Below are 23,320 nucleotides of genomic sequence, written 5' to 3'. Positions count from 1 at the left end.
AACTTTGATCAGAGATTGCAGCAGACGGAAGACTTGGTACCTTGAAGACCAAACAATAGATCCTGGCTTCCATAAGCAAATTGTTCGGAGGATTTTTCAAATAAAGAATTATTAAGGTAAATGTAGATTCCCATCCCAAGAAAAGAAAATGCACAATTGACCGAATTTAGGATGGATATGCTAATGTACCGAACCTGTGCAAAGAATTACACTGGTCACCAGTAATAAAACACACTCAATGAGATGGATACAATAATAGTGTCAATTAATAAGCGGTTAAAACCAAGGTTAAGATCGTATTTAAATCACTGACTGCTTTTAGCTCAACAAATGTAAAATTCTTAGAGCAGATCTTACAGAGGATGGAAAATTATGCCTAAGTCAATTTCTTCAATAATTTGATAACTCGAGAATATAAATACAAGATCATGGCCGGAAATAAAAATGGGAGAGATTAGAAATATGTTTTAAAAACACAGATCACTCTTTGGACACAGGAAAGATAGAACAGGAGGTAAGAGAGGAGGGGGAGTTGCACTTTTGATTAGGGAAAACATCATGGCCGTACTAAGAGGGGATATATCCGAGGGTTCAGCCACTGAGTCTATATGGGTAGAACTGAGAAATAAGAAGGGGAAATCTTTGATAGGGTTGTACGATTGGCCCCCAAAGAGTCGGCGGGAAATTGAGGAGCTAATATGTAAGGAGGTTACAGATAGCTCCAAGAAAAATAGGGTAGTAATAGTCGGAGATTTTAACTGTCCCAACATTGACTGGGACAGCCATAGTATTAGAGGGTTGGATGGAGAGAAATTTGTTGAATGTATTCAGGAGGAATTTCTCATTCAGTATGTGGATGGCCTGACTAGAGAGGGGGCAAAACTTGACCCCCCTTGGGAAATAAAGAAGGGCAGGTGACAGAAGTGTGAGTAAGGGATCACTTTGGGACCAGTGACCATAATTCTATTAGTTTTAAGATAGCTATGGAGAATGATAGGTCTGGCCCAAAAGTTAAAATGCTAAATTGGGGCAAGGCCAATTTTGATGGTATCAGGCAGGAGCTTTCAAAAGTTAATTGGGGGAGTCAGTGGGAAGGCAAAGGGATGTCTGATAAGTAGCAAGGTTTCAAAAGTGTGTCAATCAGGGTTCAGGGTAAACACATTCCTCTCAGAGTGAAGGGCAAAGCTGACAGAAGTAGGGAACCTGGATGACTCGGGATATTGAGGCCCTGATCAAGAAGAAGGAAGAGGCACATGACATGCATAGGCAGTTGGGATTAAGTGAATCCCTTGAAGAGTATAGGGGGTATAGGAGTAGAGTTAAGAGAGGAATCAGGAGGGCAAAAAGGGGACACAAAATTGTTTTGGCAGATAAGGAAAAGGAGAATCCAAAGAGCTTCTACAAATATATAAAGGGCAAAAGAGTGACAAGGGAGAGAGTAGGGCCACTTAAGGATCAACAAGGTCATCTATGTGCCGATCCACAAGAGATGGGTGAGATCCTAAATGAATACTTCTCATCAGTATTTACTGTTGAGAAAAGCATGGATGTTAGGGAACTTGGGGAAATAAATAGTGATGTTTTGAGGAGTGTATATATTACAGAGGAGGTGGTGCTGGAAGTCTTAAAGCGCATCAAGGTAGATAAATCCCCGGGACCTGATGAAGTGTATCCTAGGACATTGTGGGAGGCTAGGGAGGAAATTACGGATCCCCCAGCCGAGATATTTGAATCATTGATAGTCACAGGTGAGGTGCCTGAAGATTGAAGAGTGGCAAATGTTGTGCCTTTGTTTAAAGAGGGCTGCAGGGAAAAGCCTGGGAACTACAGGCCAGTGAGCCTCACATCTGTGATGGGTAAGTTGTTGAAGGTATTTGGAGAGACAGGATCTACAGGCATTTAGAGACGCAAGGACTGATTAGGGACAGCATGGCTTTGTGAGTGGAAAATCATGTCTCACAAATTTGATTGAGTTTTTTGAAGGGGTAACCAAGAAAGTAGATGAGGGCAGTGCAGTTGATGTTGTCTACATGGACTTTAGCAAGGCCTTTGACAAGGTACTGCATGGTAGGTTGTTGCATAAGGTTAAATCTCACGTGATCCAGGGTGAGATATCTAAATGGATACAAAATTGACTTCTTGACAGAAGCCAGATGGTGGTTGTAGAGGGTTGTTTTTCAAACTGGGGGCCTGTGACCAGCGGTGTGCCTCAGGGATCAGTGCTGGGTCCACTGTTATTTGTCATTTATACTAAATAATTTGGATGAGAATGTAGGAGGCATGGTTAGTAAGTTTGCAGATGAGACCAAGATTGGTGGCATAGTGGACAGTGAAAAAAGTTATCTTCGATTGCAATGGGATCTTGATCAATTGGGCCAGTGGGCTGATGAATGGCAGATGAAGTTTAATTTAGACAAATGCGAGGTGGTGCATTTTGGTAGATTGAACCAGGGCAGGACTTACTCAGTTAATGCTAGGGCGTTGGGGAGAGTTACAGAACAAAGAGATATCGGGGTACATGTTCATAGCTCCTCGAAAGTGGAGTCACAGGTAGATAGAGTGGTGAAGAAGGCATTCGGCATGCTTGGTTTCATCGGTCAGAACATTGAATACAGGAATTGGGACGAATTGTTGAAGTTGTACAAGACATTGGTAAGGCCACACTTGGAATACTGTGTGCCATTCTGGTCACCCTATTATAGAAAGGATATTATTAAACTCGAAAGAGTGCAGAAAAGATTTACTAGGATGCTACCGGGACTTGATGGTTTGGGTTATAAGAAGAGGCTGGATAGACTGGGACGTTTTTTCTCTGGAGTGTAGAAGGCTGAGGGGTGATCTTATAGAGGTCTATAAAATAATGAGGGGCACAGATGAGCTTCATAGTCAATATCTTTTCCCAAAGGTAGGGGAGTCTAAAACTAAAGGGCATAGGTTTAAAGTGAGAGGGGAGAGATACAAAAGTATCCAGAGGGGCAATTTTTTCACACAGAGGGTGGTGAGTGTCTGGAACAAGCTGCCAGAGGTAGTAGTAGAGGCAGATACAATGTTGTCTTTTAAAAAGCATTTAGATAGTTACATGGGTAAGGTGGGCCAAATGCAGGCAATTGGGATTAGCTTAGGGGTTTAAAACAAAAGGGTGGCATGGACAAGTTGGGCCGAAGGGCCTGTTTCCATGCTGTAAACCTCTATGACTCTATATCTTTGCGACCATAGACATGACCAGTTCGAGAGTGGCAAAGGCCACACACAGATTTTGCAGAATTTGAAGGGTAACAGCTATGCATCATTATAAACAGCCATTCAAAATAAGTTGCAGGGAGGTGGACTCGAGACCAGGAAGAGATCTAATTGAATGGCGGAGCAAGCTCGAAGGGCTGAATTTGTCTACTTCTGCTCCAATTGCCTATGTTCCTATGTTTACAGGTTTCTCATGAATCAAGAAACAACTAGCAAAACTCTAGATATTTTGAGTAGTTTGTTTACTGCTTATGGGTTCCCAAAGGGAATTGTGTCCAACAATGGACCTCAGTTTTGTTCAGAAGAATTTGTATGATTCATGAGAATAAATGAGGTAAAACCCATTAGAGTTCCATTATATCACCCTGTTTCAAATGGAGCAGCAGAGCGCACAGTACAAATTGTTAAGTATGCTTTTGTTTAACAAATTCTGGATACAAATGAGAAGAAATGTCAGTTATCATTGAATCACAGAGAGACATTTTTTTGTTTAGTTATTGTAACATAAGACCATAAAAAATAGAAACAGGTGTTGGCCATTTGGCCACTCGAGCATGCTCTGCCATTCAATAGGTGCATGGTTGATCCCACAGTCCTCACATTCAACTTCCTATCCTTTCCCAGTGACCCTTGATTCCCTTACTGATCAAAAATCTCTATCTCCCTCAGCCTTAAATATACACATGGACTCTGCCCTCACAACTCTCTGTGGCAAGAAGTTCCAAAAGACTCAATGCTCAGAGAAGAAATTCCTCTTTGTCTTAGTCTTAAATTGGCACATCTTTATTCTGAGACTATGCCCTCTGGTCCTAGTCTCTTCCATGAGGGGAAACATCCTCTCAGCATTTACCCTGTCAGGCCCCATAAGAATCCCACATGTTTCAATGAGATCACCTCTCTTTCTTCTAAATCCCAATGAGTAGAGTGCCAATCTGTTTAACATTTCCTCATAAGACAATCCCTCCATACTGGGGATCATCCTAGTGAACCTTCTCTGAAATAATATCTTTCCTTAAACAAAGGGACCAAAACTGCTCACAGTACTCCAGATGTATCATGCCTCACTACTACTGACAGAATGGCAACTGAATTGTTTTTTTAGAAGACAACCTAGAATGAGATTTTCATTGCTGAAGCCACATTTACCACAGTCAGGAGAGAACCAATGCAGGAAAATCCAAGTCAGAGTCAGACATGTCCGAAATGAAAAATTCAACTGAAGGTCATGGGCAAAAATCAGCCTTTGTTCAGAAAATGTCTCCTTAGTCTCAGGCCCAGATGAGTTAAGGTACTTTTCAAGTGCTGTAAGTTTGGGTCAAGAAATGAGACACCCTCTTAGGAACAGGAAACCTGTGGTTAAGTTTGATTTGTAAATAATTGAAAAACAAGAAATCTATACAAATTGTACGGAATTTGAATGTTGTGCAACGTTTTCAATAAGGCCAACAGAGTTTAATAGCGCCATCCTATGACCATTCATACATGTGTGTATTCAAATTGGAATATACCAGCTCAAGTTGGGTACTTGAAATCAATGCTACACAATCTCTTTTTGTCCTGCAAGGTATCACAGAGACAGCTCTATATCTTCTTCTAGCAGTTGTAGTCCATCCAAATGGCACACTGCAAAAATAGCGCATTCTGGAAAGTTAATTACTTAGGTAATTCTCTCCTAAACTAGGCCTAGGTATACAACGCAAGTTTTCCAATCATAAAATTGTGATTTTTATTTTAGGGAATAATTAATTTTGGAATAATCATTTAATTATTTGTGCAATAGCTATTATTAGCCTTATTAAATGTCTGATTGAGAACCTAAATGCTCATTCACTTGGAGAAAGATATTTTTACCCCTAAGTTTTATTCCTTTGAATTCTTAGGATTTATATTTTTTGCAGAACCTCTATCCTTTTGCTAGATAGCACAGTTTTGCATCAGCTCTCAGCGAAAATCTTTTGGAGTTCTGTTGGCACAGTTTCTATTGGCCTGACACTTCACAGCTGCTTCTAACTGAGGCAGCAGAGTTACAACTGCTGCCTGGTCTCAATATCATCAGTACCTGACATGTAAATGACAAAACAAGGGCCTCATCAGCTTTGGACAGGTGTTCTAGCCACCTGTTCAGTTGAGAAGGTCACAATCGGGACTGATCAGCTTCCTTGGGTCCAGATCTCACAAATTTTAATTATTCACTCCCTCGGTTTTCACTGGAATGACAGGGTCGGGTTAAAATTGTTGGTAGATGGCAGAAATAAGTCCATGATTCAACACCACAGAAGCAGCAAGAGGTTTGTAATTACACTTCTAACCTCTTAACTATTACCACTCTTGTAATAATCTCTTACCACCAGGAAAATACATATGGGAGAGCAAAGGAATCTGATTAGTATCCATTCTTACATTTCTGACAGCCAGATGGTTAACTAGAAACCAGAGGTCAATCTTTTTCTTAATACTAGATATATTTACAAAAAGCAACATTACAGATGTCTGTTCTCCCTAACCAATACCCAGTCTCCCAAAAGTCTCTCTTTACATGCTCAAGGTACTTAAGCAATCAATGCCCTCTCTGTATATCCTTAACTTAATAACACAATTAACATGCGTGATGACATCTACAAGTTCCATCAAGTACAAACAGAAAACATCATATTTAGATAGCAGTACAGATACACTACACACATATTATAATCTCAATCTCTTACTATGCATAGTTTACAGTAAAACATTTCTGTCTTGATTTCTTATATTTTACATTGTATTTTAGTCTTTCACCTATTTACTTGCTTTGGTTTCTTGGTATTTATTTTCCTGCAGAACCTCTTTTTGGTTTAATTCTCTACATTTCTTCTCTATTGCACATTTGCACCTTCTCTGTTGTCTCACCAAATGTTAACAACATGTCAATAGCTCCCATGATCAGAATAAATACATAAGGAGGATTAGGAAAACATAAATTATGTTTCATTGGATTTTAGAGGAAGTTATCCAATAGCACACCAAAGAATGCAGAAAAGGGCATAAGAACAATTTTGTGACTGGCTTTATGTACTCCACAATGGCTATCTGCCTCTCACAAGATTAGCGAAAAATAAATCCATTAACTTTCCCATACAACAAGCCTAATCCTAATGGGTGCAGAGGCAGGTGAAGATTTCAAGTATTGTCTCACTCGAATACTGCTCAAAGTGCGTTGCACAATTTAAGGTTAGTGGACAAAATCCCTTCTGGTGTAGAGGATCAACTAAACCTCTCAGCAGCAGTTAAACCCAGCCTTGTTCATTTTGTCATGTAGACATAGAAATACATAATCTCATAACTGACCAACCGTTCAGGATTCAATTTGGGCGATAGATCTAAACAGACACATAATTGATGAAATGTCACTTATGGCTTTCAAGTTCCGACTTTCAAGTTCAGTGCACCAACATAAGACAATTTACTTACTTTAAAAGCAGGAAGTTTCAAATGCAGCTTGTTTTTGCTGGATTCTATTCAACCTATAGGCAGAAAATAGCAGCGCTTTAGAACGGTCTATTTCAGATAGGTCACAGACACTACAGAACTATAACAGCCTAATTGGAGACTCGTCAATCCCCCGGTGAGATTTTCCGCTGGTGTTTGTAAGGTTAGTATTGTACTGCAGGGTTAAGCATCTTGTTCTTCACATCCCTATGTCTGCATGCCTGATTAGACGAAGCAGAAAAACTGACCAAACTCGATCCTTGCAGCTTGCTCTGACCAACTAACTGTCAATAGCAGTTGCAAATGTTTTAATAACTACTATATCAGTTTACCATTGTTACCAATTTGTATATCTTATTTTAATCTTGCTAAACTGTATATTTTAAGGCATATTAAATGAACCAGTAAATAGTCTTTTGTCTGTATATGCGTGTGCCTGTATTAAACAACCCACAGCAGTTACGATTTAGATTGAGGGGGAAAAAGAATCAAACCAGCATTGCATCAATTTGTTGTGAGTCATGCTGGTGCTCCAAGCACTACAACGCCCTTGAAACCAGTTTTAAATTGATGGTGTCATTCTAAATTTACAGCATTTACATATCTAATATTACAGTTTTGAGGACTTCCATCACTGTCCAGGCTTCACACATTGCTCAGCTGTGATTGTTTTGAATTCGATAAACTACTAAGTACATTCAAGATAAGTATACAATTTTTTTCCTTTCCTTTTTCAGCCCCTCAGTTTATAAGCTGCAAAACTTGTCAGTAAAGGAGAGCTGCAAAGAAACTTATAACAATAATAAATAGCTCCTGACTGGTCCTTGAGCCATTGAGGCCATTAATGAAGTGACTGCTTTAAAGAGACAGGCGAGGGTAGCTGCTAAACATTATAACCATATTCCAGACCCCAGGCAATGATGTAGAAAATCTGCTGATTTCTAAAATATTCCCAGTTGTCCTTTTTGCATGAAAATTTAATTACACATCCTTCCGACATCCTCCACAGCAATTTTGATATTCATCAAAAATTAAGAATTTAATCTGAAAAGTATCAGCACATCTGGAAAGCAAATATATGTAAATAAAATACACAAACACACATATATACTCAACAATATTCCAGCTACTGATACCTTTCTTTGAAAGAAATTGGAATGAATAGATTAATTAAATTCAAACTTCCCCGCTGTGTACAAATAAGCACACAACCTAATCCAAGTTAGCAGTTCCATAGTAAGTAGGCACATTAAATGGAAATTCTAATGCTCAAGATTTACACTCAACCACAGAGATTTCCACAAACAATTTGGATTTTTTTTTATGTCTTGCTTTTCACACCAATCTCCTGTTCATTAATTAGTCGTATCCATGATCGTAACCGCCCCTGCCCCCAGCTTGGAGGATAATAAAACAGAGCTGTTAATTTATCGCAAAAGCTCAACTTCAATTTTGTATTGTGCTTTGACTAGGCAAGAAGGAATTGTTCCTGCCCACAGCTCACACGACTAAACACACCATTTTTAGGCAAGAATGTGCCTAGGATCCGCCTTTGACATACGACTGTTTTGTCAGAAAAGTCGATGCCAAGAAGCCACAAAAACTGAGTCTTATCTTGTCTTCACCCGATATTCACATGGATGCTGGAGTTCATAACACTGGTTGGACATGTTCCTGGAGGCTTCATCACATGACAACCTGCCCCAACCAGTCATGCAATTTGTTTTCCAGCCACTCATCTTTTGTAAAACCAAGAAAAAGAGCTCAAGGAAAATGGAAAAGAAAAACCCGTACACACGTCTTTTAATGCATCTATAGATTTTCTGCTGGATGCTCACAGCAGTGTCCAAGGGATTAATCTTTAATTCTTGGAGACTCCAACAATCCTGCTGACTTGGCAATACCAAAACACACTCTTGTAACAGGATTGTCGAGACGACAGTCAAGATTGAGAACCCGGATTGACTCCCCTCTTGCTATCCAAAAAAAGGCCCATTGTAACAAAAATAACTGTTTCAGCACATCATAGTAATGCCAATGGTAAAAAGGATATTTAATCATTGTGATATTGGAATCCCACCATCTGAAGTTTATAAAGTTCTGACACCACATTCAAAATGAATATGAACACTTTAAAATGATATTAAATTGTTCTGCACTGATACAGATGTATATTATTTTTGCACGTGACGACATAGGGATTGGCCTCAAGTTGTTTTAAGTGCTCTACACAATTCTTCCTTGACATTTTGACTCATTTTTAACCTCCTTTGGTTACTGACTAGATTCCAATAAAGCAATCAGGATTAGATCACCAGGTAAGAGCCTCCCACTTAACAACTACATTCCTGAGTCATATGTTATGCAAGCCAACCGAGAAAATAAACTGACCAAAGGCTTCATAAAAGAGGACAGTTCACGAACAGCTTGATAACTGAGAACAATAATTTAAACTGCAAGTGAAGAGGGAGTGGTGGGATGCGGGGGTGATGCTGGTGGACTGACGAACTTGTCATAAATTAAGCTGCAGGTGTACCCAAAGCTTTTATTACAGGTTGGAAAAGTAAAAAACGTATTTAAAAGCATACTTTGAACACAATGGGCTGGATGTTCACTACTTCAGGATCACGATGAGGGTCCAATGGAAGTGATGCTGGCATCATGCAAACTACACATGATGTCTGCTGTGCATGGTTCATTTGAGATTATCACACATTTTAAAAGGATCACTGCTTGTCCACAGACTCTCTGTTCCTTGTACGGTACATTGTCAATTGCTGCTCAATCATGCATCTACAAGGGAATATTGCTGTCTGCACGCCTCCATGGTTGTGGCGTGCAGCCTTGGGATAAACAAGTTACTGAGTAACTCTGCTCTTAGCAAGGGGCCTAGGTTTGCGCAAGGCTAGCACCAATTAAAACCAGTCTGTGCCTCTTCAAGCGGATGTTGGAAGGCAACAGGTGTTGGAAATAGATTGGAAAGACCTTTGAGCAGAAAGGAACCAGAGCCAAAAAAGGGTTCTCAGGGTCTTGAATACAGCGCTCAAGGCAGTGCAGGAGGTGGAGGAGAAAGAGTTTATCTTTTCCTGTTAAGATATAGCTTTTGAAGATGCATTCACTGACCTTGACAACATGTGTGAAGTCATTGAACTTTTTATGGCATTGTATCCAGGTCCTTGAGGCCAGACTTTTAGTATTGACCTCCATAGCTAACTGCTTCCATTGCTTTCACAGTGTGAGCTTGGGGAAACCAAGAGACAAATAACCAGAGTGGGATAGCACAACACATCCTCACAGGAAACAAAGGGGGATTATTGGCCTCAAAATAACTGGATGTACCTGCCTTATGTACCTTCTGAAAACCTACTTTACCCTCATCTAGCAGTCTGGTATGATGTCCAAGCTGCCAATGGTGTAATTGGGCATATTTTTCTTTTGGTTCATTTCCTTCACTCCAAACTTCACCTTATACATTTCTGATTTCAGATATCTGAAACCAGTTACCTTACCAATCAGTGGTGCCTGATGTGGATGAAGACCCAAAGCAAGAGCACACCTCTGAAGATGAAGCACCATCATTTGATCTGACACATGCAGCCACCAGCATTGGCACCATGCATACCTAAGACTGTAATATACAAGATGAATCTGAACATTACGACTGACCTGTATAACAGTGATCCGAAGTGCATGTGCCAGCTCCTTGGAGGGCGAGGTCACAGACAATTCTGCTGCAGAGGACTTTGTTGGAACAGCATACAGCAGAAGGCAGATGGGCATGCACACCAATATGCTTGATGAATTTGCACGCCCGCCAGACAGCTTGTTGTCACCATCAAGGACAATGAAGGAGTCAGTTCCAACAAGGCACAGAGTTTTATGCAGAGATTAAGCCTATACTTTCCATTGTGGAAATGGTGGCCAACTTCATGAGAATACTTGCAGAACCAGTCATGATGTAGCATCCAATGGCAGATGTCTCAGCTTCTATTGTGGCACAAGGCAAAGCTACTACCATCTCAGTGGAGCAATGGAAACTCGGACTGAGGTCATGAGATCTGTGCTTGTTACCATATATGCTCAGACTGCTGCCATCATGGATGCAGACATGAGCACTCTAAGGGGCTCCAGAAGATTACTAGAATTGCTGAGGTGCTGGCCAGGGAGAGTGGCAGGGGTTCTGTGATCCACAAATGCCCTCATTCAACATTCATGCTCCCACTGCTGTCCCTACACCAGTGCCCTGTGTCAGTCAAACAATCAGCCCAAGCTGCTGCCAAGCGGAGGGGGTACAGCCCTGAGCTGCTACCTCAAGGCCTGGAGCTGCTTGGGGGCATCCTGCAAGGCCATCTGCAGCCTCCACTACTGCAAGCTCACAGCTTTTCACTGGCAATGCTGCAGTTATGGGGTAGCAACGCATAGAAGCACTAGGCCAGGCAACAACACATGCACGGTAAATGCCAAGGAAATGCACAGGTGAATATTTGAGCATTGCAAGTCTTTATGAAAATGAATAGAGTTGGTATAGAATCTTTCATTTCAGTATTTTGGTCAAGAAGATACTGTAAAGAATCCATAACAGATGGTAACAGAGGTTGTGATTGAAAGCTGTTGAGCTCAATATTGATTCTAGGTGGGTGTAAGTGTCCAGTCAAAAGCTGTTCCTTGAGCTTGAGCTAAGCTCCACTGGAACACTGCAGGCAGCCATGGACAGAAATGTCAGCTCAAAGGAGCAAGGTAGAGAATTAAAATGACAGGCAGTTGGAATCTCTGGGTCATGCTTGCGGACTGAATGGATTTGTCCCACAAAATGATGGATCCAAAATGATGGAACAGTGCCAGAAGACTGGAGGATAGCAAATGTTGTCCCCTTGTTCAAGAAGGGGAGTAGGGACAACCCTGGCAATTATAGACCGGTGAGCCTTACTTCTGTTGTGGGCAAAGTATTGGAAAGGACTATAAGAGATAGGATTTATAATCACCTAGAAAGGAATAATTTGATTAGGGATAGTCAGCACGGTTTTGTGAAGGGTAGGTCGTGCCTCACAAACCTTATTGAGTTCTTTGAGAAGGTGACCAAAGAGGTGGATGAGGGTAAAGTGGTTGATGTGGTGTATATGGATTTCAGCAAAGCATTTGATAAGGTTCCCCACGGTAAGCTTTTGCAGAAAATACAGACACATGGGATTGAGGATGATTTAGTGCTTTGGATCAGGAATTGGCTGGCTGTAAGAAAACAGAGGGTGGTTGATGGGAAATATTCATCCTGGAGTTCAGTTACTAGTGGTGTACCGCAAGGATCTGTTTTGGGGCCACTGCTGTTTGTCATTTTTATTAATGACCTGGATGAGGGCGTGGAAGGATGGATTAGTAAATTTGCGGATGACACTAAAGTCGGTGGAGTTGTAGACAGTGCGGAGGGAAGTGGCAGGTTACAGAGGGACGTAGATAAGCTGCAGAGCTGGGCTGAGAGGTGGCAAATGGAGTTTAATGCGGAAAAGTGTGAGGTGATTCACTTTGGAAGGAGTAACAGGAATACAGAGTACTGGGCTAATGGTAAGGTACTTGGTAGTATGGATGAACAGAGGGATCTGGGTGTCCATGTGCATAGATCCCTGAAAGTGGGCACCCAGGTTGATAGGGTTGTTAAGAAGGCGTACGGTGTGTTAGCTTTTATTGGTAGAGGGATTGAGTTTCAGAGCCAGGAGGTCATGCTGCAACTGTACAAAACTCTGGTGCGGCCGCATTTGGAGTATTGCGTACAGTTCTGGTCGCCGTATTATAGGAAAGATGTGGAAGTGTTGGAAAGGATGCAGAGGAGATTTACCAGGATGTTGCCTGGTATGGTGGGTAAATCGTATGAGGAAAGGCTGAGGGGCTTGAGGTTGTTTTCGTTAGAGAGAAGAAGGTTAAGAGGTGACTTAATAGAGGCATACAAGATGATCAGAGGATTAGATAGGGTGGATAGTGAGAGCCTTTTTCCTCGGATGGTGATGGCTAGCACGAGGGGACATAGCTTTAAATTGAGGGGTGAGAGATATAGAACAAATATTAGAGGTAGGCTCTTTACTCAGAGAGTAGTAAGGGTGTGGAATGCCCTGCCTGCAGCAGTAGTGGACTCGTCAACATTAAGAGCATTCAAATTGTTATTGGATAAACATATGGATGATATTGGAATAGTGTAGATTAGAGGGGCTTTAGATTGGTTCCACTGGTCGGCGCAACATCGAGGGCCGAAGGGCCTGTACTGCGCTGTAATGTTCTATGTTCTATGTTCTAATCTTCATTTGGTCTCCTCAATATAGAGGTTTAAGTCTTAAGCTTCAGTCTTGCGGAGTATAATGGAACTTCAGTACCTTGATTTTGTGACCACCTTCATCTGTCCATTATTCCTTATTTTGTTGTCATTTTTATCCTTGTTTTGTTAGCTCAGTGCCTGCCTGATTTAGTATACAAGGAAGAAAATACTAAAATTCACCATGTGTGGGAACCCATGATATGCTCACACCTTAGCAAGATTCAGATATTCTGCAGACTTCCATACCAGAACTAGTGAAGTATTTAAAACTACAAATCGATTTTGCAGAGGAACAGCAAACGGTGTTCTCTCCAAAATAACCTTATCTTGTCTAGGTCTATGGTAACTGGTTGCGAAAGAATTACTGATCACTCTATCACAAAACAAAACACACTACTAGCATAAACATTCAACATTAAAAGACGGGTTAGAAACCAAGGGAGGATAATTAAGCCACATACATTATAAATGTCTAACAAAGCCGAGTTGACATGCTTGATGAATTTTTTAAATGACCAGAAGCTCAATTAGCAGTATACATCCCAAGTTAATGTGCGGACATAATTACTTGAGAATGAGCTGCAACACAGCTTTAGAGGATGTCAAACATTTACAGTTGCCTATATTCAGGAGAGATCATTGTCCTTCATATAAATATCTGCTAAATTTGTGCAATATATAGTTTTAACCTCACTACATATCAGCATTTTAGACACTAACATTCTTTTTTGTGGGTTCCCATGAATCAGGTCAATTTCAGTATTTTCTGCCTTACATACTAAATCAGGCAAGCAGATAAATGAACAGAAATGGCAATAAAATAGGGGTAAAAGACAGATGGGGATGATCACATGACAAAAGTGAAGTTTATTACAACCGAAATTTAAGCTTTTAAACCTATTTAAACCGCATGAAAAATATCTTGCATCAACATTACACAGGTACTGAACAATTATATTTTAAACCCGTATCAAGACATATTCCATAGTCACTATAAATTGCTTTATAACACAGATTGAAATAATCACTGCCATGCAACAGATCACAGCCTTGCTTTGGTGCATCACAGTTTAATGAAATATAAGCAGGCTAAGTACATATAAGCAATTTTCAAATGCACAATTAAAAGTGTGCACACCGATTGTATTCATAGATTATTATATTTTAATTAGATTATGTGAATCAGGAATCATTTTAAAGATAATCATGTGTCACACCCACTGAAAGAAGAATTCACAGAGTAAATTAACAATTTTCATGAGATTCCCTAGAACATGGAATGTTACAGCCCGGAGCAGGCTTGTGTTGGTTCTCTGTGGGAGATAGCTAGTTGCCCACCTTCCCCCAAAGCACTGAGCATTTTTCCCTTTCATGTATTCTTCCAATTCACCTTTGAAGTTGGCGATTGAATCTGCTTCTACCAGGGCTAGTGTAAGCGGATCAGCCACCCTCGGTAAACTTTCAGCTTCACGTCACCACCACAAACACACATCGCTCCCCCCAACAATTAACCTCTGAAAATGAATATCGCACAGGGGTATGAATAAAAATTCTGCATTTATAATTACAAATTTATTTTACATGAAATAGAAAATCATATTAATTGTACGTTCTCAGCATTCTACACCTTTCACAGCATATGTACTAGAGAAAATGCACATTATAATGCGTAATATGGTTTACATGATGTAATACCATGGCCCGTAACTTTTGCAGAGTGGCAATATCAAAGCAATTTACCTGCACTTAAATGCAAAGTGTCCATTTGCCCATCTTAGGGGGGGGGTGCAAACAGGGGTGTAGGGCCGGGTTGGGATGTTGCTTGTGTCAGAGGAATCAGGTCAGGGGTGATCAAGTTGGAGGGGGGGAGGGTGGGGGTGGGGGGAATGGAATCTGATCAGTAGAGTAGTCAGGTTACATGGGGTTTCATTTGCATTGGGGGGGTTGATCGGTTCAGTGTGGAGTTGGGTTCGGGGAGCTCAGGTCAAGGTGGGGGAGGGAATCTCACATTATAGGTGCGTGGGGGGGGGGGGGGGGGGGGGGCGGAGAGATGTTTAAAATTGTTATTCTGAAGTGAGAGTGCTTTGGGTACACCCCAAAATCCAATGCTGGGGAATCAGGAAGATAGTGTCCAATGTGTCCCTGCAACAGTTACTAGATGACTTTATGCATGGTTTGGACAATCATTCATCATTAGAAAGGGCCAGATTAAATTACATGCTTTAATATTATTTACTGGTTCATGGTTTTGGAGTAATCATGTAGTGTTCAAATTTGTAAAACTTTCTAATAAACAAATGATGAATATAATATAAAATTTTGCGAATGACTATCAAAATCTATATTAATGACAGTATATGTGGGTTATATCTGTAGATGTATACCTTTCATTGCCACTGCTAAAGTATGTTTGCTTACTTAAGTAGTTTCATGAATGAACGATTCATCTTTTTGCCACCCTCCAAAATTTTAGCGCTCTAGGTGACCACCTAGTTTGGATACTGGCCACATTGGGGCTCTCCACCACCTTTTCCAGCAGTACATTCCAGGTCTTAAGTCTCAACAACTCGCTGCATTTGTTTTTTTCTCATGTTGCTTCAGATTCTTTCACCAATTAGCTCAAATCTGTGTTTTCGGGTTAGCAGCCCCCCTCTGGAAACGGGTACCCCTTGCGCAGTATTTTCCCATTTTGAGACTAAGTGCAATGGCAGGGGTATGAACGGGAAGTGCCTGCCGCTGTGGAGGCTGGCAGGAAAACATGCCAAATCTTCTGGCCTCAACCTCATTAATCATTCACCAGGGTGTTTCATGCTGTATTCAGTGGCGGGGCAGGCCTGGATGGCACGCAGTCTGTTGTCGTGTCGGGTGCCATACTGAAAAGGCGTCCAGCATCACTGACCCACTATTGAAGAAAGATGGCGGCCTGTGAAGTTTGAGATCGAGGCCACAGGCAATCATGGACACCTCTATCAAATCATATTTTAAGCTTCTTTGCTCTAATGAAGAAGAATGATGGAACTCCTGAAAATGAAGATGGATCTCCAGGAAGCTTCTGAGGCTGGAAGATGGCCACCCTCCAGGACACTGAATCTGGAAGGTCCACCTATAGATGCTCCCATGACCCACTGCTGTGGTGTTCCAGAGTTGCCAGTGTCCTCCATTCCAAACTTCACAGGCAGCCCCAGGTGTTGTTCTGGCGAGTCCCAGCATCTGCATATCACGTTGTTCCCGGGGGGAGAGGGGGAAGTGGGGGTGGGGGGTGGGGGGGGCCTTCCACCATATCCTCTCCCCATGGCCACTTATCAAACACACTAGCGGGGATTTGGGAGAATTTTGCCATTTATTTACTCTATCAAAACCACTCATGGTAATGAAGATCTCCATGAAATCTCATTTTAATCTTTGCTGTAATGAGGATGTCCCAACTTCTCTAGTTTCTTAATTTGGGGAAGAGGTAGGAGAAGGGGGATGAGAAAAATATCAGCCATGGTTGAATGGTGGAGCAGACTCGATGGGCCGAGTGGCCTAATTCTGCTCCTATGTCTTATTTAACTGAAGTGTCTCATCATGGAATCCCTACAGTGCAAAAGAGGCCAATTGGCCCATCGAATCTGCACCGTGCTGCCCTGATACAATATTAGTAAGTACTTTCTGCACCCCGCCACAAAGGCCCTTGTAGCCTTGCTAAAGCGATGTATCCAGAATTGAACAAAATACTCCGGCTGGAGCCAAATCAGTGTTTTTTTTAAACTGTTTTAACATAACTGGCTTGCTTTTGCATTCTATGCCTATTGTTTATAAACCAAAGTTTCCACATGTTTATTTAACAGTCTTCTCAACTTGTTCTGCCAACTTCAAAGATCTCTCTGCTCCTGTATCCCCATTAAATTGTGCCATTTAGCTTATTTGCTTTCTCCTTATTTATGCCAGTGAACGGTGTTACATCACACTTTGCTGCATTAAATTTCAGCAGGCTTGTGTCTGTCCGTAGTACCCCTCTGTCTACGTTCTCCTGGGGTCTACCGTCACCCTTCTCATTGTTTGTCTGCTACATTTCTGAGTTTCATCTCATCTTCAAATTTTGAGTGTGCCCTATATACCCAAGTCGAGGTCAATGATACACATCAGAAAGAGCTGGGGCCCTAATACCTCCAATTGGGAATCACTACTTTGCACTTTGTGAATGGCTCCCGGGTTAACCTGACAGTGGAGAAATTTCAAAGAAATTCTTACAGCTATTGCTAAATTACTTGTTACAGATAAGACTGCAGCAGCAGCATCTGTGTTTAAAGTCTGTCAAACGCAAGAGATCATCTTAGTAGGTTGCAGCCCATATTCCTACAGAGCTAAGAACAAAACAAATTTTAAATTTCCTTCTGCCTGGAACGAAATGAAGAACACTGGACTTTGTTTTATAATAGATCATTTTCTTCCTGATAGCCCTAAAGTTTTGAAGATGCTCATTGCATAAATACCAGTTATACCCATGCTGTTTGGGAAACTGTTGTTTTAATACACTGGAAATATAATGAACTATGGGAAGGATAGTGATAGATTTCAGGAGGATGTAGACAGGCTGGTGAGAAAGGTGACCACGTGGCCAGATAAAATTTAATATGAAGAAGCACTAAGTGCTCAGAAGAACAAGGCTCTCCTCATACAAACTACATTCCAAAGGGGGATGTATGAACAGAGAGATGCGTGTGTGCGCTTGTGTGCATACATCATTGAATATGGCAGGTAGGTTAGAAAGTAGTTAAAATGGCATACAGGATTCTGGGCTTTATAAATACAGATGACAAACAGAGTTGCTTGGAAAATGCTCACTTTTGCTGATGTTCAATTTATAGCCAAAGAATGAGCCAAAGATGCCAAGAGTATCCTTTATGTCATCAATACAGGCAATAGAGTTAGCAAAATCATAGAATCGCAGAATCCCTACAGTGCAGAAAGAGGCCACTGGGTCCATCAAGTCTGCACCGACAACAATCCCACCCAGGCCCTATCCCCCGTAACCCCACGTATTTACCCTGCCAACCTCCCTGACACTAAGGGGACAATTTAGCATAACCAATCAACCTAACCCACACGTCTTTAGAGTGTGGGAGGAAACCTGAACACCCGGAGGAAACCCACACAGACATGGGGAGAATGTGGAAACTCCACACAGACAGTGACCCGAGACCAGAATCGAACCCGGGTTCCTGGCGCTGTGAGGCAGCAATGCTAACCACTGTGCCACCATGCCACTCTATATAATAGGTCATCAGCAGACAAGGACACACAATGCTCCAGACCAGATGTCCTTTATCAGTGCAGATGACTTTAAGGCTATGGGCAAGGGTTCTATTACCAGGGCAAAAAGGAGTGGAAAGAAAGGGCACCCTTGATGGGTTCCTCTGGATAGAGGACTTTGAGTATAGAGAGCTAATGTGCACACTCACGGTAGGGGATGTATAGAGAAGACGAATCCATTAAATAAATTTTGAACCTAACCAAATTTGTCCAAAATTGTCAACAAATAATCCCACTCCACCCGGTAAAAAGCCCTCTCCGCTTTCAGAAAGGCAACAATCTCAGGATCGGTTGAGGCAATTGGGGAAGTATAATGTCAAGGAGACAATGTATATTTGAGAATAATTGATACCCTTTCACAAAATCTGTTTGATCATTAAACATTATACCAGGAAGACAAACTGTGCGCCATTACCTTAGAAATCAGCTTTAACAGAGAGATTGGCCGATATGAGCCACCTTCCCCAGGGTCTCTGTCTTTTTTGAATAGATTGAGTCAGTATTGGGGGCAGAGAACCTTGAGACAATGAGTCATTAAACATATGTAGTAAGGGAGCAAGTTAAGTAGATCACCTTTTATAAAATTCAACAGGAAAACCATCAGGGTCTGGGGCTTTGCCACTTTACATTGACTTAATGCAGTTTGTTACCTGACCCAGTTCAAAGGATCATCCAAGCCACTACTCAAGTCCACAACCACAGATGGGATGTCCACATTATTTAACAGTCACGCCATGCTATCCGAGAGGGATTCTGATTTATAAAGGTTATAGTGAAAAGAAGCAATGGCCGAATTAATATCAGAGGGGTCAGTAGTAAGATTATGAGAGGAGTTGTAGACTTGGGAGATAAACGGAGTTGGTAGGCCAGAAGGTAGCCAGCTTTATCACTTGACCGTTGTAACATGTGCTCAGCTTTACTTGTGGAAAGAAGGTCAAATTGAGTCTGTTGTTTTAGCCTATCTGCATATGACTCAGGCGTGGGAGTAATGGAATACTGATGGTCTATTTCCAAAGTTTAATTCACCAGTATTTGTTGTTTTAATTTTCTTTGTTTGATAATATATGCATTGTAAAAAAAATGTCCCCCCCCTCCCCCTCCCCCCTAGAACTGCTTTGAGGGTCTCCCGTAGTACTGATGGGGTGGTGGAATCAGGCTTGTTTGTTTTTTAAAAAATCATTTATACTGGTGGATATAAATTTACAAAAATCTTTGTCAGAAAGTAAGATGTGTTAAATCTCCATGGAGGCCACCCTTCAGCTTTGGGTCTAATAGCCAGGTTGAGGGAATGGGGCACATGGTCTGATATAACAATGGCAGAATACGCAGCCAATTTAACCATGGAGGGGGAATAGCAATGTTGTACACTTACTTCTATTTTGAAGTTACCCTTCACCTAAAACAAGGTCCGAAAATGAAACAATTAATTTACTACTCCTCAGCAAGATAGTCAAACTTGAATGTGTACATTTTGTTCATTTTTCACAATTGATTAAGATTTAATCTGTGCATAAATGTTAGCATACTCTATAAAGTATGAACCAATGGAGTACTATTCAACATCTGAGGGCACAAACACTTCGTCAGTATAGCTGTAATAAAATGTTGAAACTTTTTCAGATTTTAGAAAATTTTTTAAAAAAAGAGGGAACATTTTAGGAACTAGCTTCACAACTTTGTTTCAGATGCAATGCTCATACAGATTTTGTGCTTGCAACAACATGCATTCTTGTGCTAACCACTGGCACAAATAAGATGATGATGTTAAGGAGAACAGCTGCCATGTTCCCATTATATAATTTGGCAGTGTTTTCCAATATTTTCCATCCTCTCTTGCCACAACAAATGATCATCACCAGTAACCTACACATTGTCTTCAATTTAAAAAGAACTGAGTGCACTTTAAAGGAGGATAGTGAGTCAAAAATCAGCAGTAAGCACTTCCTGATATTAAAAGACAATTTGCTTATGAACAAATAGCCTCGTCAATTATTGCAATGGCTTTCACATTATAGAAACACAATCAGCTCAACAAAGTTTCTATGGATTTCATCTCCCAAAAAAGTACTTTTTTTGTGACACTTTTTTGTTCAAGACAGCCGGCCATTAATGGTTCTCCTGACAAGGCCATGCTTTCGCAAGACCACATTTGATATTTCCTTTCTTGACGTTTAAATTGTTTTATTTTCCAATTTCCTGGGGTCTTCGTTGAATGGCATTTGCCTGATCTCTTAATTGGTAACTCCATAACTGCTCCTTTAAACAGTCACATGTTAGATATCAGGCTCCCCATTCAAATTAACATTAGGTTTGAAAAAAATACTGGTGGCAACAAACAACTAAAACGGTACATTCTGATAGTGAAACTGAATCATGTTCCATTTCCCAAAAACCATTGTATTCCATCTAATTAAATTAAAACATTTCTACAAAAACAATCAAAAATTCTTTCGGTTGTAATAATCTTCATTGCACGATCAAACATCATAATTTAAGAAGATGGAAAGGACAGAGGCCACCAATTCTGGTTACATTACAATTACTTCAACGTATCAGCCCTGGAGGAGATGAAATTACGCACATTAAGGAAATGAAGCTTCAGGATATGGATTTGAAACAGATTTCTAAGAAGTCCGCAGTGTCTATATACTGACATTTAGATGACACATCTCACATTGAATACAAGAACAAAACAGTGCCTAGTGAGGTTTATAATTTAAAAAGCAGGGAGTAAGTGTGGGAGTGCTTTTTTGCGTGAAAGTAAAAGGCCATAAAATTCAGCTTGTGATAAAAAATGTCAAGCTTTGTTCAATGATGGTTATGTGATAAAAAAAACACATAATAATAGCACCACACATTATGTGGTGCTATACCTTCTCATTTGTGGTGACCATTATCATCATATGTTTCATAGCTGGAACAGAGATCATATTTTGGGGTCTGAATTTGACCTTTGCCCATTGTTAAGACTGACGTTTGCTGCATTATACTAAAATGGGAAGCATCACTCAAGAACAGGAACTTCATTCTAGACCATACAGGTGATAAGATCTCAGCCATTAGCTCTGGCAGGGAAAACAGGGATCTGTTCTGATGCATTAGCCAGTGGACTTGGATATGAACAGGACAGGGCCAAATGGATAGCAGTAAAAGAGTCAATGCATGGCTGACAATGCTTAGGCAAGGAAAGAGAAAAGGAAAAGGATGGGATGAAATGGCTGTAAATGAAAGGAAACAAATGAATGGCAAGAGAAGGGTGGAGAGAGAGAAAGAAAATGATAGAAAGGAAGAATGCAGAAGCTGGAGAGGAAGAAAGGTTAGAACAACAGGGGAGAAATTGAGTAATTGGGATGAAGTGGACAAAAAAATGTTTGTAATAGCGGAGAGGGGTGGTATTGTGTCATTTGAATGAGTGTGCATGGAAGAATAACAAAATAACTGGATTGAACTGAGTTGGGGTTAGGAAGAAGCGTGCCAATATTAACCAGAAGGGTTGAGGAAGCAAAATATGTCTCCATGGCAGCGTGAAGACTTAAATGAGATCGAGTTATCTTAAGAAAGTAAGTCCAATGAGGGTGATGATGACTGTGTAGTGTGTGAGGAAGAACTGGAAACAGAAGGTAACTTCAGGTCTAAATGGTCTGATGAAAGTGCAGAGATCACTCGGCTTTTTCAAGAATAGGAAGTATTTCGATTGTTAAGAATATAAGTACTTAAATTAACCAGAACATCAAGGGACCATTTTCCCGTATTTCACCTCGAAACGCACCACCCATTCTGTGCCTTCAACTTTTGGACTTCCCCTTTCAGCCCTTCACACATTTATTTATTTTCTCCCGAGAAGCAAAATAATGTTCTGCAAACTCTCTGTTGAAGTAACAAAGCCGAGGTATCTGCCTATTTTCATGTGTTTAAACTACTTGTGTGCTCAGTCTGTTTAAAAATAAGGGGTGGCCCATTAAAAATGGAGATGAGGAGAAATATTTTCTCTCAGATGGACATGAGGCTTTGGAACTCTTCCTGAAAAGACAGTGGAAACAGAATCTTTGAATACTCTTAAGGCAGAGGTGGATAGATTCTTGGTAAGCAAGACAGTAATAGGTTTTCAGGAGCAAGCGGGATGCAGACTTGAGGTGACTATCAGATCAGCCGTGATCTTATTAAATGTCGGAAGTGCCTCCGACTGCTCCTTGTTCGCAAGTTCGTATCTCTTGTGTTGTGTCAGCTTTCACATTAGTCATTAAGATAGTCCACAGAAAATGGAACAAACTGTAAACCTTCCTGTTCTGTGTAGCCTAGCAACATATTACATGGTGCATTTTTGCACTGAACCATTAAAGGTCCTCAAAGCTTCTTTTTTCTTGAGCCTTTTCTTTCCAATTTGTTTTTTTTTTCCAAAAATTCTGACCTAGTCACAGAAGTTTGTCATATATTCAATATTTGTACAGAGTAATGATAATAGAGTTGAATCCAAGCAGGAAACAAAGTCGTCACTCTCCACCAGTCCTTGGCTATTATCCAATATTCATGCAGTTTGGCCATGATCTCAGACTTATAAATAGTCATGGTACACATCCACAGAAAATGACTTTAAGTACATCATTTCAAATGGTGAAAGTAAAATAGGTAATTAATTAAAATATTAGACAGTACACAGAATTACATAGAAAAGACAGCACAGAAACAGGCCAATAAACCCAACCAGTCCATGCCAGCATCTATTTTCCATTTGAACTTCTCCATAGAATCATAGAATCCTACAGTGCAGAAGGAGGCCATTCGGCCCATCAGATCTGCACCGACCACAATCTCACCCAGGCTCTATCCCCATAACGCCATGCATTTACCCAAGCTAGTCCGCCTGACACTAAGGGGCAAGTTAGCATGGCCAATCCACCTAACCCGCACATCTTTGGACTGTGGGACGAAACCAGAGCACCCGGAGGAAACCCACGCAGACACGGGGAGAACGTGCAAACTCCACACAGACATGACCCAAGCCGGGAATCGAACCTGGGTCCC

At 40.9% G+C, this 23,320-nt stretch overlaps 1 protein-coding gene across 10 annotated transcripts in view; it reads right to left on the bottom strand.

Moving 5' to 3' along the window:
- LOC144501332 (rab effector Noc2-like) overlaps window positions 1–23,320 on the bottom strand; it is a 235,784-nt gene that overhangs the window by 152,367 nt on the left and 60,097 nt on the right. For 6 of the 10 annotated variants that reach the window (XM_078224952.1, XM_078224954.1, XM_078224960.1 and 3 more), the window contains exon 2: window positions 6,688–6,740. The exons of the other annotated variants lie outside the window; for them this stretch is intronic. The gene's annotated coding sequence lies outside the window, so the exon portion shown is untranslated. The remainder of the gene's footprint in view (window positions 1–6,687; window positions 6,741–23,320) is intronic. 10 annotated transcript variants of the gene reach the window in all.

This window comes from Mustelus asterias, chromosome 12, assembly GCF_964213995.1.
Source record: "Mustelus asterias chromosome 12, sMusAst1.hap1.1, whole genome shotgun sequence".
Lineage (NCBI taxonomy): Eukaryota > Metazoa > Chordata > Chondrichthyes > Carcharhiniformes > Triakidae > Mustelus > Mustelus asterias.
The sequence above is the reverse complement of the archived record's forward strand: the minus strand, read 5'-3'. Positions and strand labels throughout refer to the sequence as shown.